Source organism: Coenobita brevimanus, chromosome 33, assembly GCF_032717465.1.
Source record: "Coenobita brevimanus isolate Jiangsu-jjx chromosome 33, ASM3271746v2, whole genome shotgun sequence".
In the NCBI taxonomy this organism is placed as follows: domain Eukaryota; kingdom Metazoa; phylum Arthropoda; class Malacostraca; order Decapoda; family Coenobitidae; genus Coenobita; species Coenobita brevimanus.
In genome coordinates, this window is record NC_136986.1 from 9,113,429 (window position 1) to 9,137,619 (window position 24,191).

At 40.2% G+C, this 24,191-nt stretch overlaps 1 long non-coding RNA gene across 1 annotated transcript in view; it reads left to right on the forward strand.

Moving 5' to 3' along the window:
• The first annotated feature begins 8,191 nt into the window (after positions 1-8,191).
• Positions 8,192-24,191, forward strand: part of LOC145395723 (uncharacterized) — a 110,667-nt gene continuing 94,667 nt past the window's right edge. The window contains exon 1 of the long non-coding RNA XR_013896661.1: positions 8,192-8,274. This is a non-coding gene — a long non-coding RNA (uncharacterized LOC145395723). The remainder of the gene's footprint in view (positions 8,275-24,191) is intronic.

The following is a 24,191-nucleotide window of genomic DNA, read 5'->3' on the forward strand; positions in this document are numbered from 1 at the left end:
AAACTATAAAAAAGGAAAGCATCATGACCTAAAGAAGTACTTCTTAGAAATTGGTTGGGAAAAGGAGCTTAGAGGACAAGATTTAAATGCTATATATGAAAAATTCTGTGAACTTTATGAAATAGGAGTCCAGAAGTGCATCCCACAGCACAAAGAAGCAGAAAAGAAAATAAAGAAATGGTTCAATACAGAATGTAAAAAATCAAAAGAAAAAGAGATTTGTTGTGGAATAGATACATAAGACACAATAGTGAAAGGGCGTATAATAATTACAAATAGGCAAGAAACGATTAAACAAGAATAAGGAGGGAAGCCCAAAAACAGTTTGAAAAGGATATCATAAATAAAAGTAGTGATCAACCAAAGCTATTTTACAGCTACATCAGAAACAAAACAAAAGTAAAAGATAAAATACAATCCATTACAGACGATGGAATCACCTATACACAAGAGAAGGATATTTGTGAAGCACTAAACAAGAATTTCCAACCAGTTTTTACACAGGAAAAAAAATTTGAGAGGGATTATGTGGAACATGCGTGCCCACACATACTACCAGATATACAAACATCGGAAAAAGAAATACAGGAGGAGCAAAGCAAATCAGACAAAGGAAAAGCAAATGGTCTTGATGAAATTTCATGTTGGGTGCTACGTGAATGTGCAAAGGAGTTAAGTAAACCATTATTTTTAATTTTCAAGAAATCCTTGAGTCAAGGTAAACTACTCGATATTTGGAAGAAAGCATACTTTGTTCCCTTATCCAAGAAAGGGAATAGACAAAATCCACTTAACTACCGACCAGTATCACTAACCGAGGTGGATAAAAAGCTGATGACAGGGAGTGCTAGAGCTCCCGTTTCATCAGCCCTCAGGACTAGTTCTTGACCATCCTCCATTGCTGAACTTTTTCAGTGTCTCAGTTGCACAGAGAGTAGGCCAGCATGCTCTCCAATACAAATTTCTCTAACTACACCAAACTACATGCACAGTACACACTACACTTCCTTTTCCAAAATTCAAAAAAATTATGGAGTCTCATCACCCAGCACCGGAGTCCCCAGGGGGGGGAACCATAAATGCCCCCACCATCCGTCCCTCTCCCCGTGACTACTCGAGGTGCCTGGAACAACTGTCTGACTCTCTTCTTCATTTCTGCAACATTCACAGCCTTTCCTCTAGCCTTCGCTCTGTTGAGCACCACCTCTCCTCCTCTAAACCTCACCTTCTTTTTCTAACTGAGACTCAGCTGTCTGAGGCAACTGACAGCAAACCCTTTTCTGTATCCTCCTACTTTCTCTATAGTCATTTCAAAGCCAAAGGTGGCTGTTGTGTATATATACGCAATGACTTATCTTGCTCTTGTGTTGCTGAACTCAGTACTTCTGAATTCTCTACACTCTGGCTTCGGCTTTCCTATCATTCTCTGACAAAATATATCTGTGCTGTTTACTTATCCCCTAATTCTACTGACTATCAAAAACTCTTTGACTATCTTACTTCTACGATGGAACATATTCTATCCATTTCTCCTTTCTCTGAAATCTCCATTCTAAGAGATTTCAATGTTCACCACCACCTTTGTCTCTCCTCTCCTTTCACTGATCCACCTGGTGAACAAGCCTACATCTTTTCTATCCTTAATGACCTAGAGCAGCTTGCACAGCACCCTACCTGTATCCCAGACCGCCTTGGAGAGAGCTCCAACATACTTGACCTCTTCCTCACAACTAATCCTTCTGCATACACTGTTAATCTTTTCTCTCCGTTGGGCTCCTCCGATCACAACCTTATCATCTTAACCTGTTCAATCACTCCGGTACGGCCTGTGGACCCTCCAGAGAAACGCCGCCTGTGGCATTTTGGAGCCGTGGATTGGAAGGCCCTTAGGCAGTACTTCTTTGATTTTCCCTGGAATCATTATTGCTTCCATGGATGGGAGCCATTCGAGTGTGCCTTGCGCATTACAGAGGTTATTCTTTCGGGCATGGAAGCATACATTCCTTTCTCATATCCTTTGACTAACGCAAGAAAGCCTTGGTTTAATCACGCTTGTTCTAATGATGTCCGCAACAAGGAGAGGGCCTACAAAAGGTACCGGAGCCAACCCACCCCTGAATCACATCATCTTTACGTTTCTGCCCGGAATCGAGCTAAGTCTGTTCTTCGCTCTACTAAAAATAATTTCAACCGTACTAAATGCTCTCAACTCTCCAACTCGAATTCTTCCCGCTCCATCTGGCACCTTGCCAAAATTTTCTAACAACTTTACCTCATTATCCTTCCCTCCTCTTTTCTACTCTGATAGTTCTGTAGCTATTTCTTCTACTGATAAAGCAGATCTCTTCGCACAGACTTTCTCCTCCAATTCCACCTTAGACGATACCGGTGCTGTTCCTCCATTACTTCCCCCCTCTGACTTCCTCATGGCTGACATTAAAATTTCTTCAGCTGATGTATTTTCTGCCATCACTGGCCTCAATACTAACAAGGCATATGGGCTTAATGGGGTCCCTCCTGTTGTTCTCAAGAACTGTGCTTCTGTGCTTCCTCCCTGTCTAGGCAAACTCTTTCACCTTTGTCTGTCAACTTGTACCTTTCCTTCTTGCTGAAAGTTTGCATTCAGCCAGTCCCAAAGAAGGGTGACCATTCCCAACCCTCTGACTATCGTCCAATTGCTTTAACGTCCTGTATTTCAAAAGTTTTGGAGTCAGATCTCAATAGAAAAATTTTAAGGCATCTTTCCCATCACAACCTTCTTTCTGATCGTCAGTATGGGTTCCGTCAGGGACGCTCCACTGACGATCTTCTCACCTATCTTTCAGACTCCTGGTCATCCTACTTTCGGGACTTTGGTGAAAACTTTGCCATTGCACTTGATATCTCAAAGGCTTTCCATCGAGTCTGGCATAAATCTTTAATTTCCAAACTGCCCTCTTACGGTTTCTACCCTTCTATCTGTGCCTTCATCGCTAGCTTCCTTTCTGGTTGTTCTATAGCTGATGTTGGAGATGGCCATCGTTCTTCTAGATCTATCAACAGTGGTGTTCCTCAGGGCTTTGTCCTATCACCAACTCTCTTCTGGTTATTCATCAATGACCTTCTAAGCTGTACATCTAACCCTATACACTCATACGCTGATTACTCCACCCTTCACCTTTCCATTCGGTTCCCGCAGCGCCCATCTCAGCAGTTACTTCAACAAACAAGGGATGAGGCTATGGCACACCTAATGTCTGACTTGGCTCATATAACTGACTGGGTAAAAATAATTTGGTTGGTTTTAATGCATCTAAGACTCAGTTCTTACACCTATCAACCCAACAAAATCTTCCACAGGTATACCCATTAATGTTTAATAATATTCAGCTTAGTCCTGCATCATCCTTGAACATGCTTGGGGTTTCATTTACTCGGGACTTATCTCGGAAAGATGATATTATATCTCTTGTAAAATCTGCTTCCAAGAGAGTGGGTGTGCTAAGCCGACTCTGCTCTTTCTTTACCCCTGCACAATTGTTAACTCAATGCAGAGGTTTTATCCGCCCCTGTGTGGAGTACAATTGTCATGTATGGGGAGGCTCCCCACATACAGCTCTTCTCAATAGGGTGGAGTCAAAGGCTTTTCGTCTCATTAAGTCTCCTCCTCTTACCGACTCCCTTCAACCTCTGTCTCTTTGCCGCACTGTTGCATCTTTATATCTTTTCTATCACTACTTTAATGGTCACTGCTGCTCTGAACTGTCTGCATGCATTCCTCCACCTCTACGACGGGCGTGTAGCACCCGTCTAGCAGCAAACTCTCATCCCTTTTCTGTCCAAGTCTCTAATGCAAGAGTTAACCGTTACTCCCAGTCTTTCATTTATGTAACAGGTCAAGTCTGGAACTGTCTCCCTCTGTGTGTATTTCCTGCTGCCTATGATCTCCAGTCTTTCAAACGCAGTGTATCCAGGCATCTCGAAATGATCGGATCTTGAATTTGGCTCTGGATTGTATTTTGTTTTTCTCTTGGAGGGAACTGTTATTGCGGTCTCATGGCCTTTGGTTCCTTCTTCCTCGCATAAAAGAAAAAGCAAGGTATCAGAAAAGCTTATAAGAAAAGCTTGGGTAAATCACCTAGAAGAACACAGTATGATAACAGAAAGACAGTTTGGTTTCAGAAAAGGAAAATCATGTGTTACTAATCTGTTGAGCTACTATGACAGAGTAACAGACACATTACAGGAAAGAGAAGGATGGGTGGACAGTATCTATATAGATTTCAAGAAAGCATTTGACACAGTACCACACCAAAGACTTTTATGGAAACTGTACCATCAAGGAGGAATTCGAGGCAAACTGTATTGTTGGATGGAAAATTTTCTCATGAAAAGAAAAATGAGAACAGTACTATGGGGAATTTACTCATCATGGAAAGAAGTGACTTGTGGAGTACCACAGGGCTCAGTGCTGGGACCAATCATGTTTTTAGTGTATATAAATGATATAGACAGTAACACTGGAAATGAAAGCTATCTAAATATGTTTGCAGATGATGCAAAAATACAAAGGAGAATTACTAACACAGACTCTTGTAAAGAGCTACAAGAAGAATTAAATAAACTTCATGAATGGAGTAATACATGGCAAATGGAATTCAATGTCGACAAGTGTCATGTAATCAAGTTTGGTAAAAGTGGAAAAAGACCTGATTGGGATTATACATTAGGAAATAAAACCCTAAACACATCAGAAAGAGAGAAGGACCTAGGTGTGATTATCAATAACAGACTATCTCCGGCTGACCACATCAGTGAGAAGGTACGGAACATGTATACACTGCTTGCCAATATGAGAATAGCGTTCACATACATAAATGAAGCCATGTTAAGAAAGATAATATCATTCATCAGACCAACCCTGGAGTATGCATCAGGAGTCTGGAGTCCTCATCTCAAAAAACACATAGACAAGATTGAAAAAATTCAAAGGGCCGCTACAAGATGGATACCAAGCTTAAGGGATCTATGCTACGAAGAAAGACTGATTAAAGTGAATCTACCAACACTACAGGAGAGAAGGAATAGAGGTGACATGATTATGCTATATAAATGCATATCAGGGAAGGAGAAAATAGACATAAATGATTACTTAACGTATGGGGAAGCATCAGCAAGAGGACACTGAAAAAAACTGCGTAAAAAGAGAAGTGATAAAGACGTAAGGAAATTTAGTTTCCCAAATAGAGCAATTGATCAGTGGAATGCACTACCGAATGAAATAGTGTGTGAAAACAATTCACAAATATAAGGATATGGTTTAAGACACGGGACAGTGCGAGCTTTACTCATTCCTGTAAAGATGCATTTAGGTAAGAACACACACACACACACACACACACACACACACACACACACACACACACACACATACACACACTTGTGCTTGCTGTTAATGTGTTCTCTTCACATCTGTGTCTGATGCAAGTGTGGAGTTGATGGTAAGTTCTACGTTGAAACGTCACGAGGGACGGGAGTGGAAGGCATGAGTCAGAGCAGGAGGGGAGGGGAGGGACGGAGAGATGTATGTAACATACAGTATACATTATATATATATATATATATATATATATATATATATATATATATATATATATACTTTTGAAGGAAGGGATGGGGAAACGCACGTGAAGGGAAGGGAAGAGGGTAAGGCAATAGAAATGGTAGACGGGAACGGTGGGGGTTTGTATGGCAGGGAGGAGGTGAGATAAAACTGTGGGAAGGTGAGAAGGGGGAGTTGCTGCAGTGGGGACGAAGTTAGGCAGAAGTGTAGGAAGGTGCAGAGAGAGATGCTGCTGTGGGGAGAAGGTTAAGCAAAATTGAAGAAGGATAGGGAAAGGAGAGAAGCTGTAACGCAGGATGGGAGGAGATGCGGCAAAACTGAAGGAATGTAGGGAGGGGAGAGAAGCTGCCACATTGGGTGGAAGGAAGTGAAACATAACTGGAGGAAGGGGGAGTGGGGGTAGATGCTACTACGATGGAGAGAAGGGACGGGGGGTTGAGGGTGAAGAGAGGAAGGCAAGGAGGGGAGTGAAGATGGTGTGAGGTTGGAGGGAAGTGGTTGGTGTGGCATGTAAGCAGCAGTGGCCAACTCAGTCAGTCACTGGATCATCCACAGTCTGGTTCCCTCAAGCCAAGTACTCACCTCCACTGCACTTCTCTCTTCAAGTCCTCAGCTCTCAACCAGGTGATGCCTCCACCTGTTGTGTACGTCACATTTGCTGTGTTATCTATATTGCTTTCCGTCCATAGAAATTGACCATCCGCTCTGGAAGACTCATTCTTAGTTGTCAGTTCTTCTTTCCTCATGTCTAATTTAACTTCTAACTTTCATTTTACAGAAGGTATATCACAGTCTCATTCAGCACCAGGTCCTGCAGAGTTTATAATTATGGTTCGGTATTAGCTTTGAAAGGAATAAAATAACTTCCAGACAATTGATAACATAGTGCAATGCATATAAGTTGAACTGTTACATATCGTTAGGGATACCTACTTGAAGCACACACACACACACACACACACACACACACACACACACATATATATATATATATATATATATATATATATATATATATATATATATATAGTTATTTACTTATTTATTTTTTTACTACGAGCGAGGGCGAAGCCCTTGTGAGTCTCTCGTCAAGTAGTGGCCTTTTCTCACACACAAGCGGCCCAACCAGACCTGGCCCGACCCAGCCCAACCGTAACGCTTTTGAGAAGCTTATATTTCAGCAACCTCAGGGCCTATCACGGCGTGGTTTGCACCAAATGGTAGCCCCATTCTTTAACATTTGATTTTAATGGGTTTCATCACACCCCGATGGTGCATGCGACACGTGACACACACCAAGAGCAGTGTGTCAAATATCTTCAAAAGAGGCCCACAGGCGAGACAGTTTGTTGTGAGGGCATGAAACTTGGTAGGTAGATAGCAATCAATATACTCTAGGCATCCTCGGGGTGTAAGGCGATATTTCAGTGCTTTCAGATTTAAATGCCTTCACCTGTACCTTGCCGAGAAAAACGTTTTACTGGTATATATATATATATATATATATATATATATATATATATATATATTTATATATATATATAAGAAACAGAGGATTGAGTGTTGCAGCTGCACGAGGCTTACATGAAGGAGTGTTAGTGCCAACTTAAACATATGGATGTGAGACTATGGTGTGGCATGAAAATGAAAAGTCAAGAGTAAGAGCAGTGGAGATGGGACTGCTGAGGAATGTATGTGGAGTGCAGAGGGTGGATAGGATACGAAATTATGTGATTCGTGAAAGATGCGGAGTGAGGAAGTCGGTGGACACCAGAATTGAAGAGAGTGTACTGAGATGGTATTGTCATGTGGAGAGAATGGATAACAATACGGTGGTGAAGAAGGTATATCTGAGCGAATTCTAAGGTGGGAGGAGGCGAGGTAGGCCAAGGAGAAAGCGGACAGATATAGTGGATGAATGTGTGAGGAAGACAGGTTTGGAAGTCGGTGAGGCTAGGGAATTGACAGGAGATCGAGCTGGCTGGATGAATTTTGTGAGATGGGCATGGCAGCGTCTGATTGACTCTGTCGGATACGATATATGAAGCTACAGAACGTGGTGAATGTTTTTGGCGTATCCGATAGAACCAGGATTCCGGAGGCTTGAGTGATGAGTGAGTGGAGGCGTGGCCCATTGGATTGGGTAATTTTGGGCGGTCTGGACATTGCTACTCCTCACCCCGCCCTTGAGTGGGAAAGGAGGTCCGGATGATGATGTTGATGTTGATGATGATGATGATATACAGTATATATATATATATATATATATATATATATATATATATATATATATATATATATATATATATATATATATATATATGAATAATCAAGCAGCATACTTCAAATACCACCACTAAGGAGAAATTGGGTGGGTTTCAATGAATACACTAATGGCATAGGTAATGATATCCCCTATTTGATTATCTAATATTATTGCTAATAATAATAACGTTGAAGATAGTAATATTCATGATGATGATGATGATGTTCCCTGTGCAGGTGCCACTCGGAGTCCATGATGCGAGTGTTGGCAGGGGTGGCAGTAGTGGTGATCGCCCTCATGGCCCAGGCTGAGGGAGACGGGGAGTTGAATAGTACCTGTTGTGACAGTTGCCCAATTATGGCCAAGTTGTCTCATCTGCGTGGCGCAGTTCACAAGCTTGCATTTTGTAAGTATCGCTCAACTTCATATTGCCTTTTTGTCCCTGATATGTCTTGTCCTGTACAACATATTCAACAGTCTGTTCCCTGAGGCCCCAGAATCCTCCTACGTGTCACAGCTCCACTTATCATGACTCTTTTCTACTACACTTATGGTCGTGGACAAAAATTCGCCTAACCCATTTTTCCTCTTGTACATCGGGCTCTGCTCTCGTGGCTGACACTCTTATTAAGCTGAGAGTGGCTTAGCATGTTCCTCTAGCCATAGATGATTCCCTTACATATAATACGTCAGAGGAAAGTGAAAGACATGCCTTGAGTGTGAAGCTGATGGAGTGAGATTGTAAGTGAACTTTTGTCCCCAACTGCACAATACTTGGGAAATCTATTTTCAAAAAATCGACATGGCTGCGACGACAAGGACAAATAAAGTACTATTTTTCTCCTACCGTTGATCATTATTATCATCTTAATCATCATCTTAATTATCATAATTATCTTCATCATCATCATCATCATCATTATTATCCTAAACCTAATTCCCATCTATCATAATTCATTCACTTTAGCTAGGTTGAGATTCTCATTCTTTATTTTTGTGTCTATTTCTTGAAACCAAATGGCAGAACAACACAGTGCTATGACCTTGCTGCATTTTTTTCATAGCACTTTTTCGTGACTAGCATTACATATTCTGGTGTTAATCTCTTGTCGTAGCTCAGCATTCAGGATGAAGTAGTGCCAGTTTTACGACCAGTTAACTTGAGCAGAGTATAGATGTAGTGAGGCAGGATACAAATACAGTACAGAGAAACACAACCATATTAATAACAGAACAATGACACAGCGTGCCCACTGAAATGGTCCACGTAAGCACTGACACATCATCTTAGTCTTTGTTCTGAGTCTTGTCGCAATAAAAAAAATACCTTCTACTTTCTCATGCGCATCACATAGCCTACATCTGCGGGACAGAGTCCTTCCGACAACTATCAAGATAACTGTTTCAGTCTGATGACATATTATTTTGTGTTCTTGCTTCACAGGGTTATTTTATTTAGTTTACGACAGACTTTTTAGCTGTAGAGGTCTGATACAGCCTTCATATACCCCTTCTGTATAAGGAATCTACCATGAAGTTAATAAAATTGACTGCAGGGGGCAAGAGCAAGCTGTAAAAAAGACGTCACTGGACTGAAGTGGTTAAAAGAAAAAAGTTGGAACTCAGTGTCATGCGCACCTGCAGATTGAAGTCATTCATCCTGTCCAAACCCTTGTCCACTCTCTGGCTTCCTACGCTTCGATAGCTAGTATTCAAACACACTCATTTACCATAGTTATGCATCTTACAGGCACACCACGCCTCCTCCTTCCACCAAAGTCACACACATAGGCCTATAACATTTTCACCACCCAGTTAACGTCCACATCAACAGTCTTCATTACTCCACATCTTTCATGAAACTTTGTTTCATTCCCTATCAATTCTAGTAACTCACACATATTTCTTTACGGAACCTGTTGCACTACTCTCGCTCTTGATTTTCTCATACTCGCGCCATATCAAAACCACACAATCATGCGTTAATGTGGGCACTGCCACAGCTTCATGCAATAATCGTGTAGTCTCCATATTCAGTCCTCTGTTGCTTATCAAGGACTCCATAACATTGGCCGCCTTTGTACCTTGAGCTACTCGTACTCACTATATATTTCTGACACCTTTATTTTTCCTTTTGTGCTGTAGCGAGGCACAGATACTTAAATCCTTCAACCTGTTCAGATTTCTACCCAATCACTGGCACATGACACTGACAAGTACCTTTTCTCTCAACAATAACCATCACTCTACTTTTACCTACATTTACTTTCAAAGTACACCGCATACAGGCAATTAAAAAAATCTCTGAGTCAATTTGCAATAACGCTGCTGTTAGCAGGTAACACAATCTTTTCTGTGAACATCCGCTCTGGAACACTCTATCCACAAGTGTAGCAAGTAACACATTATATATATATATATATATATATATATATATATATATATATATATATATATATATATATATATATGCAAAATAACCACAGGAGAAATGAAAGGAGCGACAGTGAGTACTTTCGTATATTACATCTTCAGACAGAGTGAGAGAGAAGCGTAAAGGGTAGAGGTTTTTTATGCACACCCGTAGCAGGTAGTGACACAGAAATACTGGTGTGCATAAAAGACCTCTACCCTTTACGTTTCTGTCTCACTCTGTCTGAAGATGTAATATACGAAAGTACTCACTGTCGCTCCTTTCAGTTCTCTTGTGGTTATTTTGCATACATATCTTCACGGTGAAGTATCTATCTATCTATCTATCTATCTATATATATATATATATATATATATATATATATATATATATATATATATATATATATATATATATATATGCACACTCAATCGCTTCCAAGCGATTGGGTGTGCTAAGCCGACTCCGTTCCTTCTTTGCCCCTGCACAATTGTTGACTCTATACAGGAGTTTTATCCGCCCCTGTGTGGAGTACAACTCTCATGTGTGGGGAGGCTCCCCACATACAGTTCTTCTCAATAGGGTGGAGTCAAAGGCTTTTCGTCTCATTAACTCTCCCCCTCTTACTGACTCCCTTCAACCTCTGTCTCTTCGCCGCAATGTTGCATCTTTATCTCTTTTCTATCGCTGCTTCAATGGTCACTGTTCCTCTGAACTGTCTGCATGCATTCCTCCACTTCTACGACAGGCACGTAGCACCCGTCTAGCAGCAAACTCTCACCCCTTTTCTGTCCAACTCTCTAATGCAAGAGTTAACCGTTACTTCCAGTCCTGGAACTGTCTCCCTCTGTCTGTATTTCCTGCTTCCTATGATCTCCAGTGTTTCAAACGCAGTGTGTCCAGGAATCTCGAAATGAATGGATCTTGAATTTGGCTCTCTCTTGTATTTTGTTCTTCTCTTGGAAGGAACAGTTTTGCGGGCTCATTGCCTTTGGTTCCTTCTTCCTCACATAAATAAATAAATATATATATATATATATATATATATATATATATATATATATATATATATATATACACACACACACACACACCAGGGGCAGGACTCAGTTGATACAAGGTGCATCCCTGGTCGGCTTTGGGGAACGCCTCATTGATATATAAGGTATTGTCCTTGACGGCGCGGACCATGGCACCCCCTATAGATATATGGGGCTCCACCCATTATACTGCGTTAGGTGTTACAAGAATTACATCTCACTATGATCAGTATGCCACGGAAGGTAAGTAGGCACTCTCTCGGCAAATCAAAGCCCAGGCAATAAACCCAACAGAAATACATGAAAATCCACACATTCGGTATTAGACGCCTTGCATATTATAATCTAGAAGCCCAAAGGACAGAGTTATAAAACCTTGGTTGGCATATTGTAGGTCAGAGTGAGAACCAAAGAAAAAAAGAAAATTTAATTCCGCTCCAAGACAGCAACAACTTACTTTACTACAGAGGAAGGCAGAATGAAGGAGTTACTAGTGTAGGACTTCTAACAGAACTCTTGCTGAGAACATTGTCAAAATCAGCTATGTGACTGACATAATACCACGGATTGTAAGTAAACTAAAGAAAATGTAGTAAGCAAATTGTACCCTGGAAGTAATTCAAGTATATGTACCCGCCCATCAAAGCACAGATGAAGAATCAAGGACATTGTATAACGACATCTCCCAGACTATGGAAGAGGAAAAGACGCCATATGCTGTACTGATGGGAGACTTCGAGACCGACGTTGGTAAATCGAAAAAAGCAGATGCATACATGATAAAATTTGGAGTAGGAGAGAGGAATGACAGAAATCAAATGGTGGTAAATTTTGCTGCATTGTCTAACATGAGAATAATGAATACATTCCTCCATAAAAGAAGAGAAAGAAAATGGACCTGGAGAAGCCCAAATGGACAAACAAAGAACGAAACTGAGCTCATCGTAGAGGATAAGAACAACACGATCACGAATGTCAGAGTTATCAACAAAGTAAATAGAGGAAGTGACCGTAGAATGGTAGGTTGCACAGTCTGATTTAATTTCAGAAATGGAAGAAACTGATTGTAAAGAAAAGGATACTCCCAATAATAGTATGCCAATACATACTGTAGATGCCTTTCAGTTAGATAAAATTAACAAATTTCAGGCTCTATGATGAGTGTGACATTGATGAACTGAATTCTAGACTAAGAAGCGTGTTAAGGGAATCAACGGAGGTAGTAGAGAAGACTTGTACAGCCAAAGCTAATAAGTACTCAAAAATTACCCTCAAGCTCATGAACAGAAGAAAGGAGATGAAACTAAAAACAAAGATGAAACTAACAGCAGAATTAAATAAACTTATGAACAAGAGGCAAAAGGGGAAATAAACATGTATCAGATCAAAGAAAACAATAAAAACGGAAAAATTCTGAAACAGGTTCATTGCAAAATTGCACTAGGAAAGCAAAAAATTTGATCACTAAACGACAGAAGTGGCAAAGTTATTTAATACAAGAAGATGGTGAAAATGAGATGAAGAATTTTACAAAGAACTGTATGCAACAAAGACAACAGTACCAATAGATAGCTTTTCAGTTGACAGAAGTGGAAATACCAAAGTTAACACCAGACGAAGTAAACATGTCTCTTAAAAGTATGAAAAGAAGGAAGGCCCCAGGAGAATATGGAACAACAGCAGATTTTTAAAAATTCGGATGCAGGAGCAGAAGTACAAAACTGGCGCGCTCACTTGTTTACTCAGTGTATAAAGAAGAAAATTCCCCTCTATTGGTGATATGCAAGTTATTTTGCTTTACAAGAAAGGGAACTCAAAATATCTTAAGAACTATCGACATATTAGCTTATGATCGCTTATTTACAAACTGTTCACTAAAGTCCTTACGAACAGAATAACAAAAAAATTTGGAGAAAATAATAAATAAACACGTGAGGAGCCGGGATTCCGAGGTCAGTATTCTATTACTGACCATTTGCAAACAATGAATTAGGTAAATGAGAAAACTACAGAATGTAGTAAACCACTTTGCTTACGTTTTGTAGAGTTCGACAAGACCTTCGGCTCAGTGTAGCAGAAATGAATTGTAAATTCATTGTTAGAAGAAGGAGTAAATGACAACATAGCAATAGTTCTTGGAAACAAAATACAAAGAGGGAATTGCTACAGTCAATTACATAACCACTCAAAAAAATATGACTGAGAACGGTGTACATCAGGGAGATGCAGTTTCACCAAAACCATTAGCGTGCCTGGAAAGCATTTTCAGAAAGTTAGAATGGACGAACCAAGTAATAAACTTAGACGGAGAATACCTAAGCCACTGAAGATTTGCAAAGTACATTGTCATAATCTCAGAAACAGCAGATACATTACAAGAAGTGTTAAGTGATACAAACAGAAAAAGTCAGAAAGCAGGGATAAAGACGAAAGCGTTATCTAAATAGGTACTGAAACTCACGAAGAATTTTAGGAGTACAATTACTTGGGGCAAATACTAAAACTGAAGAAGTTAAGGAGTACAGTTACTTGGGGCAAATACTAAAACTAATGAAAGATGAAAAGAAAACGACGCATTACAAGTGGATGGAAAGTTTTCGGTAAACATAGAGACATCAAGGAACAGCTTTCCAGTAAGAACGGAACGAAAATGTCATAACGAATGTATAATTTCAGTTATGACGTACGGTTGTATGGCCTGGAAAGTGCCAAAATCAGTAAAACACAAATAATCCTATCTCAAAAAGCAATAAAAAAGTGAATGGTGGAAACATCTTTGGGCAACATGAAGAGATCACCTTGGGCGAGAGAGCCAACTAAAGCCAAAGACATTACTGAAGTCAAAATAACAGAATGGAGGTGGGCAAGTCATGGGCAAGAATAAGGGATGATAGATGGAGAAATACGGTGACTGGATGGACTCCAAGAGACTGCGAGCGTAGCAGAAAAAGGACGGACAGAAGGTGACGAGATAAGACAGAGAAGTGTGCAGGCAAAACCTGACAGAGACTGGCTCAGTCAGCGAAGTAGTGGAGAAGGTTGAGGGAGGCCTTTGTTCAGCCATGATCTTGTAATGGCTGATGATGATGTTATTTGACTGAATATCTATCTGTCTCTCGACATATGTCAAAATGTATCTATGGTACTTATCCATCTATCTATTTATCTATCTATCTATCTATCCATCTGTTTGTATTGATAGACAGATAGACTGATATAGATAGATAGATAGGCAGATAGATAGATAGATAGACAGATAGACAGAGATAGACTGATATATATATATATATATATATATATATATATATATATATATATTTATATATATATATATATATATATATATATATACTGTATATATATATATTGTTACATAGCCTATGATTTCATCATCCTTTGTGTAATTTTAACGCACAGTTGCTGCATGTTTGATCACGAGCGTGTTCTGCCTCAGTCCCCCCCTTCTACCGTTATAGTAGAGTAAGTCGTCCTTTCTGTTATTCAGTGCGGGATTGTCGACCGTTTGTCCCCATCGCTTCATTTGCGCGTCCTTATTACAAGTTGTGTCGGGTTCTGCTGGCCCCTATATAATGAGCTCAGTCTCTGCATCATTGCCACTTAGATCTGCTCCTCATTTTGTTCACATCTCTGTCCTCCCCTGTACAGATATTATTATTGTGAGTGCTCAAGAAGTCTCCAACCATCTAGCAGCTGTGTGTAATTTGAGTATAACTGTTGTTGTATTTTTTCTTGTACTATATAGCATAAGTTTAATTTGTAGGCCTAGTGAAGTTTTTGTAATTCGTGTGGGGTTTTTTATGTCAGTCATTTTTGATAATAGTTTGTATCTGTAATTATTTATCTGGCATTAACTGAGTATTATCTGGTATCTCATTTTATCAGGGCTGACTTAGATAAAATTTACTCTTGCTAATTTCGTGTTAATAGAGGCTATTGCAGTTAACCATATATTTAACCTGTTTATTTGCCATTACATTATCTTTATGAGTCCTGAATGTTTTGTTGTTAGTTTGTGCATTAAACTTTAACTTGTAATTTTACCTAACTCTTTTGTTTTGAACCTGGAACTTTACGGGACAGTAGTGACTCTTCGTATTCTCACTTAAATTGTACATTATCTTTTTCTGTTCCGTAACATAAATTTGGCGACCTCATATCAGGATATTCAGGATATTATCATAAGGATATTGTTTGATATTTTGTGACTGTGATATATTCATGATGGCTACTATTTCTACACTTGATGAAGCCAAAGATTTTTTGTCAAATGTGCAAACAGTGTGTGATATAGAAAACAGAACAAAGAATGAACTTAAGCTTGTTGCTCAACAATTGGGAATTGCAGTTCACTCTCATCATTCTAAAGATCAAATTGTTGGCATGATTAATAAAAGCTTGTTTAATGTAACTCCTCCAAATGAGCAAACGCAGATTGAATTAGCTAAGTTACAGCTAGCCCTGCAGGAGGCTCGTGCTAAAGAAGCTGAATTTCAGGCAAATGCTAAGGAGGCGGAGTCTCAGGCTCGTATTCAGGAGGCACAGATACACGCACAAGTTGAACTTGCTAGGATTCAGGCAAACCATGAGTATCGCATGAAACAAGGTGGAACTGGATCATCTAGCTCTGATGATTTTGATGTGGCTAAAAATGTTAAACTTGTCCCTCCTTTTAATGAATCTGATTTAACAAAGTATTTTCAGTTGTTTGAGAGGGTAGCTACAGGTTTTAATTGGCCTAAGGAGTATTGGCCAGTACTCCTTCAAACTGTTCTCACCGGTAAAGCTCAAGTAACTTATGCATCTTTGCCTCAGGATCAGTCTGATAATTATGATGTAGTTAAGAGCTTGATTCTTAAGGCCTATGAGCTTGTTCCTGAAGCCTATAGAGTAAAATTTAGGACAACTTACAAGCAAGATAAGCAATCCCATGTTGAGTATGCAAAAATCAAAGAAGATTTGTTGGAGCAGTGGTTAAATTCTAAGAATGTGGATTCTGATTTTGGTAAATTTAAGCAGATGATTTTGCTGGAGGACTTCAAGAGGTGTGTTAATACGGATGTAAGCCTATATCTCGATGAGAAAAGAATAGATAATTTGTCTGATGCTGCAGTTTTAGCTGATGAGTATGTTCTCACTCACAAGAGATATTTTAGAGGAAAAAGGAAAGCTGAGAGTCAGTACGTTGCCTCTACTCAGAGTACAGGTAACAGGAAAGAGAATAAGGATGATGTTTCTCAGGAAGTAAATACCAGCTTCACCTCTAGATTTCAGAAAAGTAAATGTACTTATTGTAGTAAGCTTGGTCATACTACGGAGAGATGTTTCAAGAGACAGCGTGATGTGAACAAAAAGGAGTCTTTAAATATTCAGTCAATTGGTCTAGTGTCCACTCTTGAGAGTTCCCAGAATTCTTTAACTGAGTTAACTGAACCTGCTTTGAGGGGTAACTTAAATTCTCATGATGGAGCTCCTCTTTTGAGCAGTAACGTGGGTGACACTCTCAAGAGTTCATGTGCTAATTTCCTGTCTGATGGTTTTGTCAGTCCTCTGGACAGTAATGACAGGAAATCAGTTAAAATATATCGTGATACAGGTGCTTGCCAATCCCTTATGCTGACCAGTGTTCTAGGCTCTAATTTTAATTCCTCTGATGAAACTGTAATCTTACAAGGTGTAGGGAATAATTACTTCTCTGTTCCTCTGTGCAGAGTGAATTTAGAGTCTGGTTTTGTTAATGGTTCTGTTATGGTTGGGTTGGTTGAGACACTCCCAATGTCAGGTGTAACTTTCTTACTTGGAAATGATATTGGTGGAAGTCAAGTGTGTCCAGCTCCTCAGTTGTCTAGTGAGCCAGTGGCTGCGTCCCAGGATTGTGATGTCCCTGATGTGTTCCCTGCATGTGCTGTCACTAGGGCTAAGTCTAAAGTTACTGGTGATTTAGAGGATAATGATGATGATGATGTTATCCTAGCTGACACTTTTCTTGCTAATTTGGACCACTCACCAGATGAGGCAGTACCCCGTAGTGTTGATAATTTGTCTCGTCAAGAGTTGGTTGAGTTGCAGGTTGCTGACCCTGAGTTGAAAGGTCTAGCTAACTCTGCTTACAGTGAAGAAGAGTCAGCCGGTGCTTCTACTTGTTATTATGTAAAGTCAGGAGTACTTATGAGGAAGTGGAGACCCCCAACAGCATCAGCCGACTGTGAATGGGAGGTTGTACATCAAGTTGTCATCCCTCGTGTTTGTAGGCAGGATATCATTAGAGTGGCTCATGATTCCAGTTTGGCAGGACACCTTGGAGTGAGGAAGACTGTGGCACGCATTTTGAAACACTTCTACTGGCCAGGTATCTTCAGGGATGTTTCCTGGTATTGTAAGTCTTGTCACACCTGTCAAGTTGTGGGGAAGTGTAATCAGACCGAAAAGGTTGCACCTCTAGTTCCCATTCCTCCTTTTGAGGCGCCTTTCACCCGTGTGTTGGTGGATATTGTGGGCCCTCTTCCTAAGACTTCTTCAGGATTTTCTTATGTGTTGACCATGATTGATATGGCTACTCGTTATCCTGAAGCCATTCCACTTAGAAACATCTCAGCAAAGAACGTGGTTAAGGAAATGCTAGGGTTCTTCACAAAGTTTGGTCTGCCCAAGGAGGTACAGTCAGACCGAGGAAGTAATTTCATGTCAAATGTTTTCAAGCAGTCTCTGAAAGAGTTGGGCATCACCCAGATCACGTCTTCAGCTTACCATCCCCACACCCAAGGAGCGTTGGAGACATATCATCAAACACTCAAATCGATGCTCAAGAAATACTGTTTGGAACATCAGAAAGACTGGGATAAAGGTCTTCCATTCGTTGTGTTTGCTGCAAGAGAATCTCCAAATGAATCACTGGGCTTCTCACCTTTTGAACTACTGTTTGGCCATGAAGTAAGAGGACCCCTTAAGTTACTCAAGGAATGCTGGCTGTCGGAGGAAGATGACGTCAACCTGCTGGAGTATGTGATGAAGTTCAAAGAACGGCTGTCCACTGCTTTACAGCTGGCGAGAGAGAATTTAGGAGCTGCTCAGGAGAAGATGAAGACTTGGTATGACAAGAAGTCCAAGTTACGCCACTTTCAGCCAGGAGATCAGGTTTTGATTCTGCTACCAGTTCATGGGCAACCTCTTCAAGCCAAGTTTATTGGCCCTTATTTCGTGGAGAAGAAACTCAGTGATGTCAACTATGTCATCGCCACACCAGATCGTAGAAAGAGCAAGCAACTATGTCACATCAACATGCTAAAGTTATATCACAGGCGGGACGAAAATAATCCAGTCTGCATTGTAGCTGTTCCACCCGAGTCTGCAAGTGAAGCTCTCCCATGCAGCATGAGCCTGAGTGATAGTTTGGGGAAGAATCCTGATATCATGAATGATCTCCAGACTATGCTTTCTCATCTACCTCCCAAGGAAAGGCAGGAGTTTTCGGCATTACTGCAGGAGTACCCGCAAGTGTTCCGTGCCACTCCAGGAAGAACTACTGTGTTGATGCATGATGTCGATGTTGGAGACGCAAAGCCAATTAAATTGCCTCCTTACCGTGTGAACCCAGTGAAAGTTCCTCTCATCCAGAAGGAGCTTGGCTACCTGTTGGACCACAAGATGATTGAGCCCTGTCAGAGCGAGTGGAGTTCTCCTGTCACTCTAGTCCCTAAGCCAGGTGGGTCACAGAGGCTTTGCATCGACTACAGACGTGTTAATCAGATAACCAAAACAGACACTTACCCTCTCCCTCGTGTGGAAGATTGCATAGACAAGATCGGAAAGGCTAGGTACATAAGTAAGTTTGATTTGTTAAAGGGATACTGGCAAGTACCTATGACTGAACGTGCTAGGGAGATCTCATGTTTTGTAACACTAGGAAAGGCTTTTGCATGTTCTGTAATGCCGTATGGTATGAAGAATGCACCAGCCACATTTCAGAAGCTCATGAATGTTGTAACAGAGGGTTTGGCAGGGTGTGTTGTTTATATTGATGATGTATTAGTCTTCAGTGACAACTGGAAAGATCATCTATGCCATGTCAGTAAATTTCTTGACCGTTTAGTTCAGGCTAATCTTGTAGCTAATTTATCAAAGTGTGAGTTTGGTCAAGCTAAAGTTCAGTACCTTGGGTATGTAATTGGTGATGGACATGTTGCACCACCAGGAGCTAAGGTTCAGGTTATAAGTGATCTTCCCAGACCTAAAAGTAGGAAGGAGCTACAAAGATTTTTGGGAATGGTAGGTTATTACAGGAGATTTGTTCTTAACTTTTCTATTCTTGTATCACCACTTACAGACCTACTGAAAAAGGGAGTTAAATTTGTCTGGACCGATAACTGTGAATCCTCTTTCAACAAACTTAAAGCTATTCTATTAAGTCAGCCAGTGCTCGCTACTCCAAATTTTGCTAAGCCTTTTAAGATGGCTGTTGATGCAAGTGATACAGGAGCTGGGGCTGTTTTGCTGCAAGAGGATGATCAGGGTATTGAACACCCTGTATCTTACTACAGTAAGAAGTTCACTCCACCTCAAAAGAACTACTCCACTATTGAGAAAGAGCTTTTTGGCCTTGATTTTGGGTTTACAGCATTTTTCATTTTATTTGTGTTCTGGTTTTGACCCCATAGTCATTTATACCGATCATAACCCACTGAAATTCCTTAGTAAGTTTAAAGATAAAAATCAGAGATTGACAAGATGGAGTCTACTTCTTCAGGAGTATTCATTAGACATACAACATGTCAAGGGGAAAGAAAATGTTATTGCAGATTGCTTATCCAGACTTTAGACAGATTGTTTTAGAGTAATAAGAAATTTCCTTTGTAAATTTCTTTTTTCTTTGTGGGGAGGTGTTACATAGCCTATGATTTCATCATCCTTTGTGTAATTTTAACGCACAGTTGCTGCATGTTTGATCACGAGCGTGTTCTGCCTCAGTCCCCCCCTTCTACCGTTATAGTAGAGTAAGTCGTCCTTTCTGTTATTCAGTGCGGGATTGTCGACCGTTTGTCCCCATCGCTTCATTTGCGCGTCCTTATTACAAGTTGTGTCGGGTTCTGCTGGCCCCTATATAATGAGCTCAGTCTCTGCATCATTGCCACTTAGATCTGCTCCTCATTTTGTTCACATCTCTGTCCTCCCCTGTACAGATATTATTATTGTGAGTGCTCAAGAAGTCTCCAACCATCTAGCAGCTGTGTGTAATTTGAGTATAACTGTTGTTGTATTTTTTCTTGTACTATATAGCATAAGTTTAACTTGTAGGCCTAGTGAAGTTTTTGTAATTCGTGTGGGTTTTTTTATGTCAGTCATTTTTGATAATAGTTTGTATCTGTAATTATTTATCTGGCATTCACTGAGTATTATCTGGTATCTCATTTTATCAGGGCTGACTTAGATAAAATTTACTCTTGCTAATTTCGTGCTAATAGAGGCTATTGCAGTTAACCATATATTTAACCTGTTTATTTGCCATTACATTATCTTTACGAGTCCTGAATGTTTTGTTGTTAGTTTGTGCATTAAACTTTAACTTGTAATTTTACCTAACTCTTTTGTTTTGAACCTGGAACTTTACGGGACAGTAGTGACTCTTCGTATTCTCACTTAAAGTGTACATTATCTTTTTCTGTTCCGTAACAATATATATATATATATATATATATATATATATATATATATATATATATATATATATATATATATATATATATATACTAGCAAGGGTAAGCAACGTTGCCGGGCAAAACAGGCGAACACTCTAATCCTGTTGGTTCTGGTTCAATCTTTCTTTCTACTCCAGAAAGACCATGTACCTGATATGCTTTGGAAGAGGGACTGTAAGTGGTCCAGGAACTTTCTATTTCAGTCTTCGCAGACAAATGCACAGTATTTGTGTGCACTTATTTACTCTTACCAGTGACCTTAAATGACTCACGAATGGTGACCTCAAATGACCTCGGAGATCAACCTCACGTAACCTATGTCCGAATTAGAGGTCATGTGAGTCTCCTTGACAAAAACTGGACTGCTGGGTGCAGTCGTTCGAGCATGTATTATCGGTGACCTCAAATGACCCCCGACTGGAGACCTTAAATGACCTCGGAGGTCAACCTCATATAATCTATGTCCGAACTGCAGGTAATGTGAGTCTTCATGCCAAATATTCGGCTGCTGGGTCTAGTTCGAGCGTCAATTATAAGTGACCTCAGATGACCTCAGAGGTCAACCTCACACAGCCTACGGCAGAAATGGAGGCCACGTGAGTTTCAATGCCAAAAATTTGGCCACAGGGGTACCTGGCGTTGCCCGGGCCAAGTAGGCGAACACTCTACTGGTGAACTCAAATGACCCAGATCTGAATTTTGACTCCCCTAAAACAATCCTTGGGTCACCCTGATTCAGAATGCATATGGGTCTGGGGGTCTCTGGCCCTTGGCGTGACTGAAGGACAAACAAACATAAAAACAAACATACAAATAATGCCTACATAGAGAGAGAGAAAGAGAGAGAGAGAGAGAGAGAGAGAGAGAGAGAGAGAGACAGAGAGAGAGACAGAGTTAGAGAAAGAACAGAGAAATTAGTTGTTGAATGCTGTGAAGAGCATGTACGATGGTGCAAAGGCTGCAGTGCGTGTGGATTGTGAACTAAGTGAATTTTTCTCTTTGAAAGTTGGTTTGAAACAGAGATGTGTCATGTCTCCATGGTTGTTCAATCTGTACATGGATGGGGTAATAAAAGAGGTACAAGGTAGGGTAGTGGATGTTGGAGTGGCCCTGGTGAGAGAGGATAGTGTTTGGAAACTCCCTGTACTGTTGTTTGCAGATGATACTGTGTTGTTGAGTGAAGAAGAAGGGGAGCTGTAAGGCTTGGTGGATGAGTTTGAGAGAATGTGTAAGAAACGGAATCTAAAGGTGAATGTAGGGAAGAGTAAAGTGATGGTCTTTGAGAGAGGTGAAGTTAGTGAATGTACAGCGAGGTTTGATGGTGAGGTATTGGAAAATGTGAGTACGTTTAAGTACTTGGGTAGTGTGATGAGTAAGGATGGAGGTTTGGAGGGTGAAGTGCTTCAAAGGGTACAGCAGGGAAGAAAGGTTGCTGGTTCTTTGAAAGCAGTGATAAGAAACAGGGAAGTGAGCATGGAAGTGAAAAAGTTACTACATGACAGTATTGTGAAACCAACTCTAACGTACGGAAATGAAGCTTGGACATTGTTGGAAGGACACAAGTCAAGAGTGAGAGCAGTGGAAATGAGTTATTTAAGAGGAGCCTGTGGAGTCACGTGGAGAGACAGGCTGACGAATGAGGATATAAAGGAGCGTTGTGGTGTGGGTGTGGATGTGATAGGAAGCGTTATGAGGAACACACTGAGGTGGTTTGGCCATGTAGAGAGGATGGAGGGCGAAAGACTGACGAAGAGAGTGTATGTGAGTGAGGTGGAGGGGGAAAGAGGGAGGGGGAGGCCGAGGATGAGATGGAGGGATGGGGTGGATAGGTATATGAGAGAGGGGGGTGTGAGTTGGGAGCAGGGCAGTGAAATGGCGGGGGACAGGGCGACTTGGAGGCGATTTGTTTGTGGCCACCCCAAACGGGATTGAGGCGTTTGGCAATATATATATATATATAGATATATATATATATATATATATATATATATATATATATATATATATATATATATTACAGAGAATTTGTGTAGCCAGTGATTACATGAAATCCCTAGTGCTTTCGTGAAATGAGTTTAAATTGAGATGGGTTAGTTTAGGTTAGGTTAATTTAGGCTGCAGTTAGGTTACGCTGGGAAAAACTAGGTTAAGTCTAGGTCATGTTATGTTAGGTTAGGTTAATTCAGATGAATGTTAAGTTATGTTAAACGTTGAAATAAATTATTCTATCCATACCTAACTAACCTAGCCTAACCTAACCTAACCTCAACCTAAATTATCCCTGTCTGACTTATCTACAACCTAAACCTAACCTAAATCAATCATCTCAGTTTAAACTCATTTCACGAATTCACTACGGATTTCATGAAATCATTGGTTACTCAAATTCCCTGATATATATATATATATATATATATATATATATATATATATATATATATATATATATATATATATATATATATATATATATATTGTTACATAGCCTATGATTTCATCATCCTTTGTGTAATTTTTAACGCACAGTATGCTGCATGTTTGATCACGAGCGTGTTCTGCCTCAGTCCCCCCCTTCTACCGTTATAGTAGAGTAAGTCGTCCTTTCTGTTATTCAGTGCGGGATTGTCGACCGTTTGTCCCCATCGCTTCATTTGCGCGTCCTTATTACAAGTTGTATCAGGCTCTGCTGGCCCCTATATAATGAGCTCAGTCTCTGCATCATTGCCACTTAGATCTGCTCCTCATTTTGTTCACATCTCTGTCCTCCCCTGTACAGATATTATTATTGTGAGTGCTCAAGAAGTCTCCAACCATCTAGCAGCTGTGTGTAATTTGAGTATAACTGTTGTTGCATTTTTTCTTGTACTGTATAACATAAGTTTAATTTGTAGGCCTAGTGAAGTTTTTGTAATTCGTGTGGGGTTCTTTGTCAGTCATTTTTGATAATAGTTTGTATCTGTAATTATTTATCTGGCATTCACTGAGTATTATCTGGTATCTCATTTTATCAGGGCTGACTTAGATAAATTTACTCTTGCTAATTTCGTGTTAATAGAGGCTATTGCAGTTAACCACATATTTAACCTGTTTTTGCCATTACATTATCCTTATGAGTCCTGAATGTTTTATTGTTAGTTTGAGCATTAAACTTTGACTTGTA